This window comes from Myodes glareolus, chromosome 17, assembly GCF_982192425.1.
Source record: "Myodes glareolus chromosome 17, mMyoGla1.1, whole genome shotgun sequence".
NCBI lineage: Eukaryota > Metazoa > Chordata > Mammalia > Rodentia > Cricetidae > Myodes > Myodes glareolus.
Genome location: NC_142042.1, coordinates 24,099,201 through 24,117,083, shown reverse-complemented (window position 1 = coordinate 24,117,083; position 17,883 = coordinate 24,099,201). Strand labels below are relative to the sequence as shown.

Below are 17,883 nucleotides of genomic sequence, written 5' to 3'. Positions count from 1 at the left end.
TTTAGAAAATGCATTTACCATTGCTAACACAGAAGAGTTGAGTTCAACCACTAGGTTCCTCAAGGTGTGAGGAGAGCACCGGCTCCTGAAACTGTGTTCTGACCTTCACATGTAAGCTATAGTAGTCTTTGCATGCCTACATGCCTACACACACACACATACATACACACACATACACACACACACACACACTTAATGAAATTCATATTAAGATGTCAAATATGCAGGGCAATAAATGCTATCTTCAGAGCAGGCATTAAGTGAACTGATTTGCATTCTACAGCATGATGCTGAGTTTATTTATTCCTTCACCCCAGTTTCTTCTCTTTGAAATAATTCTTTTCTTGTGGACTTTATCTCTTAGGAGACTTTTAAGTAATAGTAGATGAAATAATGTTTATGCTTCCCTCACTACGCTAGACAGTTCTGAACTTGACTGCAGCACTGCTGGGTTGGCCTTGGACCTGGCCACTCCCCTGCCATCTTTTCCCAAGATATCTGCTAAGGCTATCAAGATCACATCCAGGTACAAGCAATGGAAAATGAAGCAAGGGTTGAAACTGGAGACGTGTCCAGCCTCACTAGGAGTCTTCTGGGGAGTTCCATATCACGCGCCCACTTCTACCGCAGTCAACACTTACACTGCAATTACACTTGGTTCGAAGAAGGTCGTTCCTTGCTGTTTTAAACAATAAATTTGGATACTATGGAAATTACTTTCATTTGTTAGAGAATTAGGAAAATGACAATTAACAGCCAGTCTAGAATCTTAGCCACCAGCTTTTAAAATTACAGCCAATACCCTTTTAAGTTTATTTCATTCATGGCGACATCTGCACCATTCCCTTAGGAAGATTAAAGTCCTGTTTGTTATTTTGTTACGACATGTTAATTTTATGAAAGAGACAGTTCTTCTGGGCTCCAGTTTCTCTGTCCAGAGCTCATTTTGCTCTGCATGACCTGTCTTCTCAAAACTCCCATGCTTTGGTAAGGAATGAATTGCTAATTAGTGATTGACAAATGTATGTCATTCTTTGTTCACATTTCTATTTTTGGATAGGACTAATTTAAAACTGGACATTCTGGAGATGGGTCCTTTCCATCTCTCCCCTCGGGCTGAGACCTTTATGAAGCAAAGATTCTCTGGAAATCAAATCTTTAAAATGTAAGCTTCTGCAGATGGTATAATCGACCCTGGGAACATCTGCAAACACATCTGGACAGATTTAAAGCCATGTTGTTTAATTATTTTTTATTAAAATTAAGCTGGTTTGAAACTCTTGGTTATGAGCTCTTTACTTTTCAGTGGGTCATGATATCAGAATGGGAGTAGACAATTGACTGCCTATTCCATTCCCTCATCAACTTGTAAGTTCTGTCTAAAGCTTCTTGTAGAAGCAGAGGGCAGTGATCCAGTAGATAGTGGGAACCGAGCTGAGAACAGACCTTCAGGAAATCCATGCTTACAAAGAAACAGCAGCAGATCCAGGTGAAGACTTTCAGGAAGAAATTGGTTTACTGGCCTGTGATTTAAGTTTAGGGTAAGAAAGTAGAAATGTACATTTTCACATTCAATCATGCTTTGAAAAAAATCCTTGTTTATATTTAACAGGTACTATGTAAGCAAAATAAAATCTATGTAATCTTTACATATTAGTTTATTCTGGAAACCTATTGCTATTCTTTTTTTAAAAATCTAGAGCATTTTATACAATTTTGATATTTTTTTCTTATAATCAATGGATTCAGTTCAAATGGAGATTAAAACATGATTTTAAAAATAGCTACCTAATCTCAGATATCTACAGATACCTAGTCTCAGATATCTACAGATAAAGGTCACGGTTATTAAGTGCAGATGGTTATACAGTGTATATAATGTTATACAGTGGCTGGAAAAATTATTTGTCTTAGAAGATTTTCTTGTTGTTTCAATTATTTTGCCCTCCACCACATTTGGAAGCAGTGATTGATGTTATACAATGATCATTGAAAAAATGTTAAGTTTTACTTTTAATAATTTTAATTATTAATTTTAAAAGGTTAATTTAACTTTGTCAAAAGTTTTGCTTTTCACAGACATCGAGAAGTAGAGAAGTAAGAGGAGCATTCTTACAGAGAAAAACATCTAGCCAAGTTTCAGAGGCAGAGTACAATTGTAAAAATAGAAACTAGATAAGGTATTGTCATAGAGAACACTGCCAAGACTCAGCTATGGCACTGACATCTCATAGAAGACAAAGAATAAAAGGGGGAGGGTTGCCTGTCTCTCCCTCTTCCTTTCCCTCCCATTTCTCCCTAACAGAAAGAGTATATTTCCCAAGAGTCAATGAATATTATTCAAATATACTCACATTCATGCATCAATGTCTTTAGTTCCTCAACTTTGGGATACGTGACTAAGTTCAGTTTTTCAACAATAGGGGTCAGAGACAAGCTGTGGAGTTGCAGTCTGACTCTGAGCAAAAAGCTCACGTTTCTCTCCCAGGTGATTTCTGCTAGGAATGTAACATCTCCAAGATTTAACAGAAAGTCCACAATAGCACTTCTACCAATCGCTCCATTTTTTTTTATCAATGTGTCTCATAAACACACAATTCTGCAATGGGGGATTTTTAATAGTTCTTGGGAGTTCGTGTATGGAGTGCACATTAAAAAAGGAACTTGATCATTTGAGTTTGAACCATGTACAAAGCTCAAAATAGCTCAGAATAAAAAAAGTATCATTGTTCTTTAAATTAAATGCATTACATCATGGCTGATGTTTATTAGCCTTTTGATTTTCTAACTTTGCAACAGAGCACTCACCAAGTGGAGAAGGTGCTATCAGCACATGTGTACCATTGCCCTTTGTTTCTCTTAACTAACGAATGTTTACCTTTGAATTGTCACTTTCCTTCTGTCTTCTGAAAGGCATAGGAACAATGATCTTTTCTGTCATCTGAAAACTATTCTGCATTCTTGCTCTGCATGACACACGACAGCAGACGAATTAAAAAACTTTTCATACTGAAAAGAATATCTTATAATGTTAGGGAAAAGTTAAAGATTTTAGTTTTTTCTTGGGCAGAACAGTTCTGTACATATCCCCTGAAGTGTGTCATATTGAAATTCAGATTCCCTCTACTTTATTCAGCACAGACAGAAAGGCAAGTTTCACTGTGATGCCTCATCTTATCTCTGCTGTGGTCTGTGGCCCATTTCTGAAATAGGGAGTTATTGCCATAGCTGGCCAGTGCTGATGCTAGCAGACAGCACTGCCTTGCTGAGCACTTCGGGAGTTCTGTAGTAGGTGGCCTACTGCCTTTCTAGCTTTAAGCTGTTCGTGATTAAAGGGAGGGAATTTCCAGGTCCTGTAGGGTGCAGTCACAGAGGACTTGCACACTCAGCCAGCAGTGTGAACCATCTTTGGGAAGACAACTCATGAGATTTCCTTCTCTACTTCTTCAGAATGGACTGCTATCTTCTGGCTACTATCTTTCCCCCCTGTCTGTACCTTCTCATTCTGTCCATCTTTTCTCACTCCCTCATTCCCAATTTCCTTATCATGCTCAAGTCACCCTTGCTCCCCTTCCCAACAGTTATACCGAGCCTGTAACACTTAGGCATGGGTATGTAGGACACAGACATTACTAAGTAGAGAGTCCTGAAAATAAATGGAGGAGGACTTTCTTCTGCAGTATCCTTCTTATGTCCTTATACTACAAGGTTTCATGTGACTCGCCTACTTTCTTCTTCTGAGTTGCTACAATGTGATATCTTTGTCTTTAAACCTTGAGACAGGTAATAGCATTTAGTTTCATCTCCAGGACTTGTTAGAGTGCTGTCTGCAGAAATAGAATGTAGGCTGTATATATAATTTGAAATTTTTTTATTAGCTACATTAAAAAAGAAAGAAGGAATCAGTTGACCCCAGCTGGACCATCTCCAACCTCCATGCTTAGGCTGGGATGTACATCTTTCATGTCAGCCTAGCTCTTGTGTCTTCCTGACATAGTTCCACATCAGACACAGAACAAAGGAAAGAAGTTAAGTTGCCAAGTCTTATCACAAAACTACAAACAATATAAAAGATAAGATAATATGTTTTTTTTCCTTTCTGCACCCCCAGGAAAAACATATCAGTCCTATATAAATGTCCTTCAACAAAAATCACCTGAATGGAACTCAGGATACCAAACTTAAAAGCAAACAAACAGAAAAACAAATAAACACAAATTTCATCAAAAAACTAAAGGAGTTAAAAGAGGCACAAACAAACAGTGAATAGATTTAAAGAGAATAAAAATCTAAGTGATGTCCAAGAAAACACCAATAGAAGCCTTGTTTTAGTCACTATTCTAGTGCTGTGAAGAGACACCGCTCAATTTTTATAGAAAAAACATTTAATCATGAGTTTGATTATAGTTTTAAAAGCTAAATTCATTATCATCATTGTGAAGACCATTGCAAGCTTGGTATTGGAGAAGTAGTTGAGAGCTACATTTTTATCTACAATAAGAGAAAGACAGAGAGGCAGAGAGGGAAAGGAGAGAGAGAGAGAGAGAGAGAGAGAGAGAGAGAGAGAGACTGGGCATGGCTTAGGCATTTGAAATCTCACAGCACACCCCAAGGATACACTTTCTCAAACAAGGCCACACTTCCTAATTCTTCTCAAATAGTGCCACCTTCTGATGACTAAGCATTCAAATATATGAGCCTATGGGGGCCAATCCTATTGAAACTACCACAAGGCTGAATGATATGACAAAGACAATCCAAGATTTGAAAAATATATTTAGTAAAGGGCTAGAAGTAATGAAGGAATCCCAAGCTTAAATGAAGATGAATTACTCCAGTAGGAAATTCAGAAGAAAGCCTTACAAGTAAAATGGATCAGCTAGAAGCTAGAATATAGGACATTCATATTTAGTTTCAGCTGAAAATAGAAAAATTAGACAATAAAAGCAAAAACATAAAAAAAGTTACAAATCACATAAAAAGAACATGTAGGAACTATGGAACTCTATGAAAGACCAAATATTTGAATCATAATCATAGAAAAAGGAGAATACCAGGCTAATAGCATATACCAGATTTTGAACATTACAGAAAAAGTTCTTCCAAACTAAGCTAATGCATACCCATTCGGACAGGAAGCACACAGAGCACCAAATGGACAATATTAGAAAAGGAACTATCGAGAGCATATCATAATTAAGACAATAAATATACAGAACAAAGAAAGAGTGTTGAAGTTGCAAGAGAAAAGTTACAAGTGACATGGAAAGGAAAACCCATTGGAATAACAGCTGATTTCTCAGTAGGCACTTTGAAAGGCAGAAGATTCTGGAACAATAGCACCCCAATTTCCCAGAGACCACAGATGCCAACGTAGACTAATGTACCATCAAAACTCTCTGCCCCGATTGAAGGGGCATGACAAATTCTCCATTACTCAAATAGGCCAAAAGAATTCATATCCAACAGCAATCCTAATAATAATTAGTAAAATGTATACTTTAGGTTGAAGAAAGGGATGAGCATAGATAACTGTGAGATTCTAAAAAGAAAACAAATGAAGCTACCATTACTGAAACACAAAGTAGGACTAGAAACACAAGAGAACAAACTACAAGAGAAGAAGATGGCCTTAATAAACACATACTTGTCAAGAATAATTATAAATATTAATAACCCCAGTTCTCCAATCAAAAGACAAGAACAAAAAAAACTCAAAACCAGTAGGTGTCAAGAAATGATAAAATTAGGCTAGAAATGAATGTAGTCGAAACAAAGGAGACAAAAAAAGTCAACGAGTCTAAGAGATGGCTCTTTGAAAAGATTTTTAAAAATTAACAGAATTGGCCCAACTAACCAAAAGAAAGAAAGCAATGACCCAAGTGAATAGAAACAGAATTAAATAGAGAAACACTAAAACAGGAACCAAATTTTTAGACTATTATAAAGGCAATATCTTAAAAATCTATACTTCAATAAGCTGGAAAAATCTAAAGAAAATTAAAGAATTTCTAGATATATTCATCCAAAATATCAAAGCTAAATTACAAAGTTTTCAACCTAAGCACACCAATAATAAACAAGACTGAAACAATAAATCAAAAGCCTTCCAGCTAAAATTAGCCCAGGCCCAGATCTCCATCTGATTCCTAGAATTTTATCAAACTTGTAAAGAAGACCTATAATCAATACTCCTTAAATTAATCAAAAAATTGAGACATTAGAAGCACTTTCAAATTTCTTCTATGAAGCCAGTATCAGTTTAATACTAAATCCAGGTAAAGATACAACAAAAAAGAAGACTACAGGCCAATATCCCTAATTAAAAAAATTCTCCATACATCAGCAAACTGAATACAGGCATATACCAATAGATTATCAAACATGATCAAGTTCCCTTATTCTGGAGATGCAGAAATAGTTTAACATATTCAAGTAAATAAAGGCAATAAATCAAATTATTGGACTTTAAAACAAAAATCAGATGATTATCTCAAAAGATGTAGCAAAAGTCTTTAACAAAATGGCAACCGGTATTCATGATAAAAGTTATAGAGAGAACAAGATGGGATGGTATACACCTCAAAGCAAAAGAGGTTATATGACAAAGTCCACAGCCAAAATCATCCTATATGGAGAAAAACTTGAAGTAGTCTCATTAAAACCAGGAATGGAAAAGTTGTCCCTCATTTCTACTCCTTTGCAATACAGTGGTTAAGCACTAGTTGGAGTCATAAATCAAGAGAAGTAAAGTGATACAACTTTGAAAATAAACCAAAAAAATCTCTCTCTGCAGATAATATAATACTATCCAGAAAAGATCCCAAAAATTTCACCGGAAAACTTCTAGAAATCAGCAATTTAAGCAAAAGTCACAGGATATAATTTTCAAAATACAATTTTCAAAAATCTCTAGCTTTTCTATACACCACTAACAAACACATTGAGCAAGATTATAGACTCTCTCCATTCATAACAGACACAAAACAAACAAAATATCTATAAACCTAAGTGAAGAGACAAAAGACTTCTACAACAGAAACTTTAAATTTCTAAAGAAAGAGATTGAGAAAGACAATAGAAAATGGAAAGTTCTTGGTGTGGGAGAATTGTCTGTATTCTGTCAATCATATTTTAATAAAACGCTGATTGGCCAGGCAGGCAGTATAGGGAGGAAAGCCAGACAGGAAGTAGGGGTGGAGCAAAGAGACAGGGAGTATTCTGGAAGCAGAAGCTCCCTCTGCCATTCCTGTGCAGACCACCGAAGAGGCAGCATGTAACCTGTCCAGCTGAGAAAGGTACTGAGCCATGTGCTAATGTAGATAAGGATAATGGGGTAACATAAGTTATAAGAAATAATAAGTAGCCTAACCTAATGGGCCAATCAGTTTATAACCTAATGTAGACTCTGTGTGATTTTCCTTGGAAGTTGCCAGCTGTGTGGGACAGAAACCCCAACAAGCCGGCCCTCATGTTACAAGTTCTCTCGTGCTCATGGATTGGTAGAATTAACAAGTTGAAAATGATCATTTTACCACCAGCAACTTACAGATTCAACTCAATCTCAAAGTCTCTACAACATTTTTCACAGAAACAGAAAAAATAATAAAATACTATATGGGACCCCAAAATAGCCAAGGCAATTCTAGCAAAATAAAAATAATTTTAAAGGGATTTTTTTCCAGACCACAAGATAAAATACAGAGCTGTAGTACTGGTACAAAACCAGACAGACACGTAGGTAGGTGGATCAGAATAGAGGATGCAGACATGAGTACATGTAATGACAGCCATCTGATATTTGACAAAGATGCCAAAAATACACCATGGAAAAAAGACCTCATCTTCAACTAAAGATGCTAGGAAAATTAGATGTACACAAGTAGAAGACAGAAGTTAGACCCATGTTTTCACCTTGCACAAAAGCAAACTGCAAATGGATCAAAGACCCAATGTGAAGTCTGAAATGCTGAAACTGTCAGAAGGAAACATAGGCAGTGGCCTATAGGATGTAGGTGAAAGACAGGACTTTCTGATCAGGTCTCCATTTGCCTAGGAATTAAGGCCAACAATTGACAAGTGGGACCTCACACACTAAAAACAGTTCTGAACAGCCAAGGAGATATGAACTGGGTAAAGAGTATGCCCACAGAATGGGGAGGAATCTTTACTAGCTATAAGTCAGGCAGAGAATTAACATCCAAGGAGCCCAAATAATGAAGAGTCAAGAAAACAAATAACCCATTTAAAAATGGCTGTGGATTTGAATAATGAATTCTCAAAAGAGGAAACAAAATAGCTAAGAAATACCTCAAAAATAATCTTTAGCAATTAGAAAAATGCAAATCAAAATAACTCTGAGACTTCATGATACCCCAGTCAGATTGTCCTGGATTGTAAAAGCAGTGACAACAAATGCTAGGAAAGGCATGAGAAAAGGAGAATTCTCATCCATGGTTTGTGAGATCACAACTAATCCAGCTCATCTGGAAATCGATACGGAGGATTCCCAAAACATTAAAAAATGAATCTACTTCACCACACAACCACATCACTCCTTAGTATATACCTAAAGGATTTGACAGCCTACATCAGAGAAATTAGGTCAGCAATGTTTGCTGCTGCTCTACTCACAATAGCTGGGAAATAGAAACAACATAAATGTCCTTCCACTGATAAATTATAATGAAAATGTGGTCCATATAAATAATGGAGTACTATTCAGCTGTAAAAAAAACAAAATTAAGAAACTTACAAGTAGATGGACTCAACTAGAAAATATTAGATTGAGGGGAGGATAACTAAGCCCTAGACACACAAATGCTTCATATTCTGTCCTCTGTAATTTCCAGTTCCAAATCTTCAGATATGCATATAAAAATGAAGTAACTATGAGGCCAGGTAATTTAAAAAGGATCATGGAAGCGAAGCACCTGAAATAGGAATACCAGGAAACAGGCGAAAAGAAGGGGAACTTTAAAACAAGATTAAAACAGGGCTGCTTTAATCTCGGAACAGGGAGAGAGGTCAAACAGATCATAGGGATAAATAACACTGAGAATGTTTGAAAAAGCCACAAGGAATCATAATTACATATAATATATGCACACACACATATATGTGTGTAGATATATAATATATTTTATGTATATAACATGTTATGCCACTTATGTAGCCTCTTGATTTTGTCCCAGTTGTTCCCTAGAAGTAGTAGTTCTTGTTGCTAGAGACAAATGTACTTTGGACATAGGTCATAGAAGAATTAAATTGGATCTGACTCTTCCTGACAGCCAGATTTCATATTTCCGGAAGGTGCTATACAAGTAACTATGGAAAGGAAGTTATCAATAGCCCTAGATGTGACATCCAGGAGGCACAGTAAAATAACATGGAAGGATTTCCCTAAAGGTGCAATAGTGGGACTCATTCCATACCCAACAGCTGTCTCAGTGAATGTAAACCTTTCTCAACAGGAGTAAATCATGGCTGGTACCAGAAACCTAGCCAACTACTTGGAGTTAGTGATGTCACAGACCTTAGATGAGATCCTACTACTGCCATTTTCCTAAAGCAGTGCAATTTCTTACTGCATTCGAAATGCTTATCCCTATACACACAGGTTAGTACAGCTCTCATCTCAACAACAAAGCATCTGTGCGCAGAGAACTTTACAGAAAGCCACAACTGATCGTGGGGTACTAAGACCTGAATGACACATCTCCAAACAGCCTCACACCTAAGTTTCAGGCAAAGTGGAAAAAGAGGTAAAAGAGGCTATGAACCAGAGCATTTTGAGTTTGAGAAGTGGAAGAGCATGGGGATGTGGGGAAAAAGGAGAAGAAGAAATAAAGTAATTATATTTTAAGAAAACAAATTACAAAAACATTAAGCAAATTAAAAAATAAAACTAAACTTAATATTTATGCATGTCATTTTATAGGCATGTGTTTTCGGTAATTAATAGCTGATTGCTTGATTTAAGAAAACTGGGGAAACATTATTATTTTCATTTTTTTTTGCAACTAAGAATTTTTTTTATTAAATTATAAAAGTTTCCATTTCAGCCCCTCCTCCCAACACCCTCCCACTCCCCCCACTTCCTTTCCTCCTCACTCTCCATCCCCTAGAGCAGTAAGGATTTCCTGCCCTGTGGGAAGTTCAAGTTCCTCCCCCCTCCCTCCAGGTCCAGGGAAGGTGAGAGTCCAAACAGACTGGATCGCCAAAATCCAGTATATGCAGAGGAAGCAAGTCCCAGTGTCATTGTCAATGGCTTTTCAGAAAGGCTCCGGGCCAGCCACATTCAGAGAATCTGGTTGGATCACGTCCTCGTTCAGTCCCAGTCCAACAGGCCTTGGTGAACTCTCATTATATTAGTCCCCTTGTATCAGTGGGTGCTCGCATCCCTCGCAGTCCTGATTACTTTTTTTTATTTTCTTCATCCTTCTGCTCCTCATTTGGACCGTGGAGTGCTCAGTCCGGTGCTCCAATATGGGTCTCCATCTGTATCGCCATCCAACGTCGGATGAAGGTTTCCTCTGCCCTTGCCTTCTTTGCTCACATTCTCTTTCCTTCTGCTTCTCATTTGGACCTAGGGAGCTAGGTCCAGTGTTCCAACGTGGGTCTCCGCCTCCATCTTCATCCATCACCAGATGAGGGTTCTATGGTGACATGCAAAATATTCATCAGTATGGTTGTGGGTCAAGGCCTGTTCAGGCACCCTCTCCTCTGTACAGAGAACCATCTGGGGATCTCTCCTTGGACATGGGATCCCCTTTATAATCAAGTCTCTTGTAAACCCTAAAATGATTCCCTTAGTTGAGGTATATACTTGCCTGATCCCATATCCATCCTCCCTCCCTCCCCTCATCCCAGTCCCCCGATCTTTCCCCATTCTTCCCCTACTCCCTTCCAACATCCCCCCCCCCCATGCACCCGAGGTTACCTGGAACTCTTGTCTATTTCCTACCTCCTGGCGGATAGCTAAATAATCTTCATCAGGTTCATCTTCTTATTTAGCTTCTCTAGGATCACGAATAATAGGCTCAAAGACCTTTAATTATGGTTAGAATCCACTTATGAGTGAATACATACCGTGTTCCTCTTTTTGGGTCTGGCTTACCTCACTCAGTAAAGCGTTTTCTATTTCCATCCATTTGGCTGCAAAATTCAAGATGTCATTGTTTTTTACCGCTGAGTAAAACTCTAATGTGTATATGTTTCACACCTTTTTTAACCATTCTTCTATTGAGGGGCACCTAGGCTGTTTCCAGGTTCTGGCTATTACAAATAGTGCTGCTATGAACATAGGAGAACAAATGCTTTTGTAGTATGTTAGGGAATTTCTAGGGTATATTCCCAAGAGTGGAATTGCTGGGTCCTGAGGGAGGTTGACTCCCAGTTTCCTGCGAAACCGCCACACTGATTTCCACAGTGGCTGCACAAGTTTGCATTCCCACCAACAATGGATGAGTGTTCCCCTCATTCCACATCCTCTCCAGCATAGGCTATCATTGGTGTTTTTGAGTTTGGCTATTCTGACAGGTGTAAGATGATATCTCAAAGTTGTTTTGATTTGCATTTCCCTGATCGCTAAGGAAGTTGAGCATGACCTTAAGTGCTTTTTAGCCATTCGAAGTTCATCTGTTGTGAATTCTCTGTTCAGTTCAGTACCCCATTTTTTAATTGGGTTAATTAGAGTTTTAGTGTCTAGTTTCTTGAGTTCTTTGTATATTTTGGAGATCAGACCTTTGTCTGTTGAAGAGTTTATGAAGATCTTTTCCCAGTCAGAAGGTAGCCTCTTTGTCTTACTGACAGTGTCCTTTGCTTTACAGAAGCTTCTCATTTTCAGTAGGTCCCATTTATTTATTGTTTCTCTTATTGTCTGCCCTCCTGGGGTTCTGCTTAGGAAGTGGTCTCCTGTGCCTATATCTTGTAGACTACTTCCCACTTTCTCTTCTATCAGGTTCAAAGTGGACAGATTGATGTTGATGTCTTTAATCCATTTGGACTTGAGTTTTGTGCATGGTGATAGATATGGATCTATTTTCATTCTTCTACAGGTTGACATCCAGTTATGCCAGCACCATTTGTTAAAGACGCTTTCCTTCTTCCATTGTATACCTTTAGCTCCCTTGTCGAAAATTAGATGTTCATAGGTTTGAGGGTTAGTATCTGGGTCTTCTATTCGATTCCATAGGTCGACTTCTCTGTTCTTATGCCAATACCAAGCTGTTTTCAATACTGTTGCTCTGTAATAGAGTTTGAAGTCAGGGATGGTAATGCCTCCAGAAGTTCCTTTACTGTATAAGATTGTTTTGGCTATCCTGGGTTTTTTGTTTTGCCATATAAACTTGATTATTGTTCTCTCAAGGTCTGTGAAGAAGTTTGATGGGATTTTGATGGGAATTGCATTGAATCTATAGATTGCTTTTGGTAGAATTGCCATTTTTACTATGTTGATTCTCCCAATCCAAGAGCAGGGAATGTCTTTCCATTTTCTGGTATCCTCCTCAATTTCTTTCTTCAAAGACTTAAAGTTCTTGTCAAATAGGTCTTTCACTTCCTTGGTTAGAGTTACCCCTAGATATTTTATGCTATATGTGGCTATCATGAAAGGTGATGTTTCTCTGATTTCCCTCTCTGCTTCTTTATCCTTTGTGTATAGGAGGGCTACCGATTTTTTGGAGTTGATCTTGTATCCTGCCACATTACTAAAGGTGTTTATCAACTGTAGGAGTTCTTTGGTAGAGTTTTTGGGGTCGTTTATGTACACTATCATATCGTCTGCAAATAAAGAAAATTTAACTTCATCTTTTCCAATTCGAATCCCCTTGATCCCCTTATGTTGTCTTATTGCTATTGCTAGAACTTCAAGCACTATATTGAAGAGGAATGGTGAGAGTGGACAGCCTTGTCATGTTCCTGATTTTAGTGGAAAGGCTTTGAGTTTCTCTCCATTCAATTTAATGTTAGCTGTCGGCTTTCTGTATATTGCTTTTATTATATTTAGGTATGATCCTTGTATCCCCAGTCTCTCCAACACCTTTATCATAAATGGGTGTTGAATTTTGTCAAATGCTTTTTCAGCATCCAATGAAATGATCATATGGTTTTTATCTTTCAGTTTATTTATATGATGGATTACATTGATAGATTTGCGTATGTTGAACCAACCCTGTATCTCTGGGATGAAGCCCACTTGATCATAATGGATAATTTTTCTAATGTATTCTTGGATTTGGTTTGCCAGTATTTTATTGAGTATTTTTGCGTCAATGTTCATGAGTGATATTGGTCTGTAATTCTCTTTCCTGGTTGTGTCTTTGTGTGGTTTTGGTATCAGGGTAACTGTAGCTTCATAAAAAGAGTTTGGCAGTGATTCTTCTGTTTCTATATTGTGAAATACATTAAGGAGTATAGGTATTAGCTCTTCCTGGAAGTTCCGGTAGAATTCTGCATTGAAACCATCTGGTCCTGGGCTTTTTTTGGTCGGGAGATTTTTGATAACAGCTTCTAATTCTTCACGACTAACAGGTCTATTTAGATTGTTCACCTGGTCTTGGTTCAACTTTGGTATATGGTACTTATCTAAAAAAATGTCCATTTCTTTTACATTTTCCAACTTTGTGGCATATAAATTTTCGTAGTAAGATCTAATGATTCTCTGAATTTCCTCTGTGTCTGTGGTTATGTCCCCCTTTTCATTTCTGATCTTATTAATTTGCATGTTCTCTCTCTGCCGTTTGATTAATTTGGATAGGGGCTTGTCGATCTTGTTGATTTTCTCCAAGAACCAGCTTTTTGATTCATTGATTCTTTGGATTGTTTTCTGTGTTTCTATTTTGTTGATTTCAGCCCTCAGTTTGATTATTTCCAGTCTTCTACTACTCCTGGGTGAATCAGCTTCTTTTTTTTCGAGAGCTTTCAAGTGTGCTGTTAAGTCTCCAATGTGTGCTTTCTCCGTTTTCTTTAATTGGGCACTTAGTGCTATGAACTTTCCTCTTCGAACTGCTTTCATAGTGTCCCATAGGTTTGAGAATGTTGTGTCTTTATTTTCATTAAATTCAAGAAAGACTTTAATTTCTTTCTTTATTTCTTCCTTGACCCAGGGGTGATTCAGTAGTTGACTGTTCAACTTCCATGAATTTGTTGGCTTCCTGGGGGTAGCACTGTTCTTGAATTCTAACTTTAATCCATGGTGGTCTGACAAGACACAGGTGTAACACGAGAGGGCTGGCTTGTTGGGGTATCTGTCCCGCCCGGTACCCCACGCCGACATGCCCCAAAGAGAAAATCAATCACACAGAGATCTCTATAAGGTTATAAACTGATTGGTCCATTAGGTCAGGCTTCTTGTTAACTCTTATAACTTATATTAACCCATTATTCTCATCTATGTTAGCCATATTGGCTCCGTACCTTTCTCAGCTGGGCAAGTTACATGCTGCCTCTTCAGTGATCTGCGCAGGAGTGCCAGAGGGACCTTCCTCCTCCATAACCTTATTCTATTCTCTTTGCCCCGCCTCTACTTCCTGTCTGGTTGACCCGCCTATACTGCCTGCCTGGCCAATCAGTGTTTTATTAAAATATGATTGACAGAACACAGATAATTCTCCCGCACCATTTCCCTCTCTTTTTTTTTTTAAACAAAGGAAAATACCCATAATCCATTTGTTGGGAATGTGGGCGTAGTATTTCAGGCTACTTCCTGCTGGTTGGGGGCGCTGATAGTCTTAAGGGGACCTAAAGAAAATTTAGAGTTATAATCAAGTCATGACTGGAGTATCCTGTGAGTCTCGATCATCTCAGGCAGTAGTCTTGAATCTGTTCTGGATGTAGAACTCAGACATCTGGGCCATCTGTTCCTATCGGAGATTTTTCAGGTGGCCTCCCTTGGTCAAAGGTGATTATTCTTAACTCTGAATAAATCCAGAGTCTCTCGTTTTCTGTGGAAACAAAAGCAAAATCTCTTCTCCAAAGTAACATACCTTTTGACTTCAGTTTTGAAGCCAAGGTATTTTCAAAATGCCTATCTTGGGTTAGTTCAGCAGCATTTATAAACAAAAGTTTTTTAGCAGTTGTTGCTCCTTCCTCAGCAATCAAACAATTTAAAGAGAGCATAATAGCATACAGTATGAAGATTCTCTGTGCATTTTCCATCTTTATGTGGCTTTATTTTAACCTCTATTTCTTTTATTTTTACTTTTACTTTTTGAGACAGGATCTTTGTATATCTTTGTCCTGGAATAACACTGTAGACCAGGCTGTCTTTGAACTCACAGAGATCCTCCTGTCTCTGCCTCCCCAGTGCTGGGATTAAAGGTGTATGCTACCACACATTGAACTCACAGAGATCTGTCTCTGCCTCCCAGGCATTGGGATTAAAGGCGTGTACTACCACACCTTGAGGTCACAGAGGTCAATCTACCTCTACCCCTTGAAGTCACAGAGGTCAATATGCCTCTGCCTCCCAGGCATTGGGATTAAAGGTGTGTACCACCACACCCAACTACTCTCTTTCTTTCCTTTTAACTTTAAGAACTTTAACTTTTAGCCTGCATATACACACTGTAAACCATTTAGAGGTTTTCTTCCTCTTTGAATCTCTCTTTACTGTATATTTTTCTTTTTCTGACCATATGAGTCTTTAATTTACTAAGCAATATGGAGAGCTGTGGCTTTGACGGCTAGATCCAGCTCATTCCTTAGCTTTTCAGTCTCAAGGCTGAGGTACCAGCCAGAGCTGTGTTCACTGCCACAACTCTATGGCGTTTCAAGGTCCTTGCCAGCAAGCAAGCTGCAGCATTCTGCTCACAGACCACACTCAGTCAGATTGCCTGCCTGAAAGAGTCAGAGTTTGCTCTGGCAGGACAGCCCAGAAAGTCAGCATTTTAAAACAGAGCAGCTTTTCTCCTGCTATGGCTGAAAACCGAAAAGCATGCATTGAGCTTTACATCAATACCGTTTAAGTTTTTCGTGGCAGGACCTCTTAAAAGAGCTGCAAGGTTTTGCAGCTAAAGCTGAGTCAGGAAGCCTCTCTTAGATGAGAGCGCTTGCTTGCCTCTAGCAAGCAGAGCAGACGCGAGAAATTGCTGCCACCAAGAAGCCATGCTTTACTCTATTCTTTCTCAAGCTTTCTCAGGCTTTCTGTGGATTCAGTTATCCACGTCTGGGCGCCATATGTAACACGAGAGGGCTGGCTTGTTGGGGTATCTGTCCCGCCCGGTACCCCACGCCGACATGCCCCAAAGAGAAAATCAATCACACAGAGATCTCTATAAGGTTATAAACTGATTGGTCCATTAGGTCAGGCTTCTTGTTAACTCTTATAACTTATATTAACCCATTATTCTCATCTATGTTAGCCATATTGGCTCCGTACCTTTCTCAGCTGGGCAAGTTACATGCTGCCTCTTCAGTGATCTGCGCAGGAGTGCCAGAGGGACCTTCCTCCTCCATAACCTTATTCTATTCTCTTTGCCCCGCCTCTACTTCCTGTCTGGTTGACCCGCCTATACTGCCTGCCTGGCCAATCAGTGTTTTATTAAAATATGATTGACAGAACACAGATAATTCTCCCGCACCACACAGGTGGTTACTAATATTTTTTTGTATCTGTGGAAGTTTGCTTTGTTACCCAGTATGTGGTCAATTTTCGAGAAGGTTCCATGAACTGCAGAGAAGAAGGTATATTCTTTCCTATTTGGGTGGAATGTTCTATAGATGTCTGTTAAGTCCATTTGATTCAATACCTCCAATAATTCTCTTATTTCTCTGTTAGATTTCTGTCTGATTGACCTGTCCATTGGTGAGAGAGGAGTGTTGAAGTCTCCTACTATTAGTGTGTGTGGTTTGATGACTGCCTTGTGTTCTAGAAGTATTTCTTTTACATAAGTAGGAGGTTTTATATTAGGGGCGTAGATATTCAGGATTGAGACTTCCTCCTGATGAATTGTTCCTGTTGTGAGAATGAAATGTCCATCTCTATCTCTTCTGATTGATTTTAGTTTGAAGTCAATTTTGTTGGAGATTAGAATGGCCACACCTGCTTGTTTCTTAGGTCCGTTTGCTTGAAAAACCTTTTCCCAACCATTTACTCTGAGTAGATGTCTGTCTTTGTGGTTGACGTGTGTTTCTTGTAAACAGCAGAATGTTGGATCCTGTTTTCGTATCCAGTCTCTTAGTCTGTGCCTTTTTATAGGTGAATTGAGTCCATTAATATTAAGTGATATTAATGACCAGTGGTTGTTGACTCCGGTTATTATTATTTTTTGTTTGTTTGATTAATAGAGTTTGTATGTGTCCCTTCTTTGAGTTAAGCTCGTGAAGGGTCGCTAGTTGTCTGAGTTATTGTAAGCAGTGCTGGCAATGTTGGATTCCTTGGGTTGTGATTTTCCTTCTATTACTTTCTGTAAGGCTGGGTTTGTGGCTGTGAATTGTTTAAATTTGTTCTTATCCTGGAATATTTTGTTTTCTCCATTGATAGTGAATGATAGCTTCGCTGGGTATAGTAGTCTGGGCTTGCATCCATGGTCTCTTAGTTTCTGCAGTACCTCTATCCAGGACCTTCTGGCTTTCATGGTTTCCATAGAGAAGTCCGGTGTAAGTCTGATAGGTTTACCTTTATAAGTTACTTGCCCTTTTTCCTTTGCAGCTCTTAATATTCTTTCTTTAATCTGCATGTTTTGTGTTTTGATTATTATATGGCGAGGGGATTTTTTTTTTTTGATCAAGCCTATTCGGTGTTCTGTATGCTTCTTGAACCTTCATAGGAATATCACTCTTTAGATTGGGAAAGTTTTCTTCTATAATTTTGTTGAATATATTTTCTGGTCCTTTGATCTGCAGTTCTCCTTCTTCAATCCCTATTATTCTTAGATTTGG

General features: G+C 38.4%; 1 long non-coding RNA gene across 1 annotated transcript in view; it reads left to right on the top strand.

Annotated features, from left to right (window-relative positions):
• The first annotated feature begins 1,368 nt into the window (after positions 1 to 1,368).
• The window catches only part of LOC125414798 (uncharacterized), a 60,952-nt gene continuing 44,437 nt past the window's right edge, over positions 1,369 to 17,883 (top strand). The window contains exon 1 of the long non-coding RNA XR_007236376.3: positions 1,369 to 1,541. This is a non-coding gene — a long non-coding RNA (uncharacterized LOC125414798). The remainder of the gene's footprint in view (positions 1,542 to 17,883) is intronic.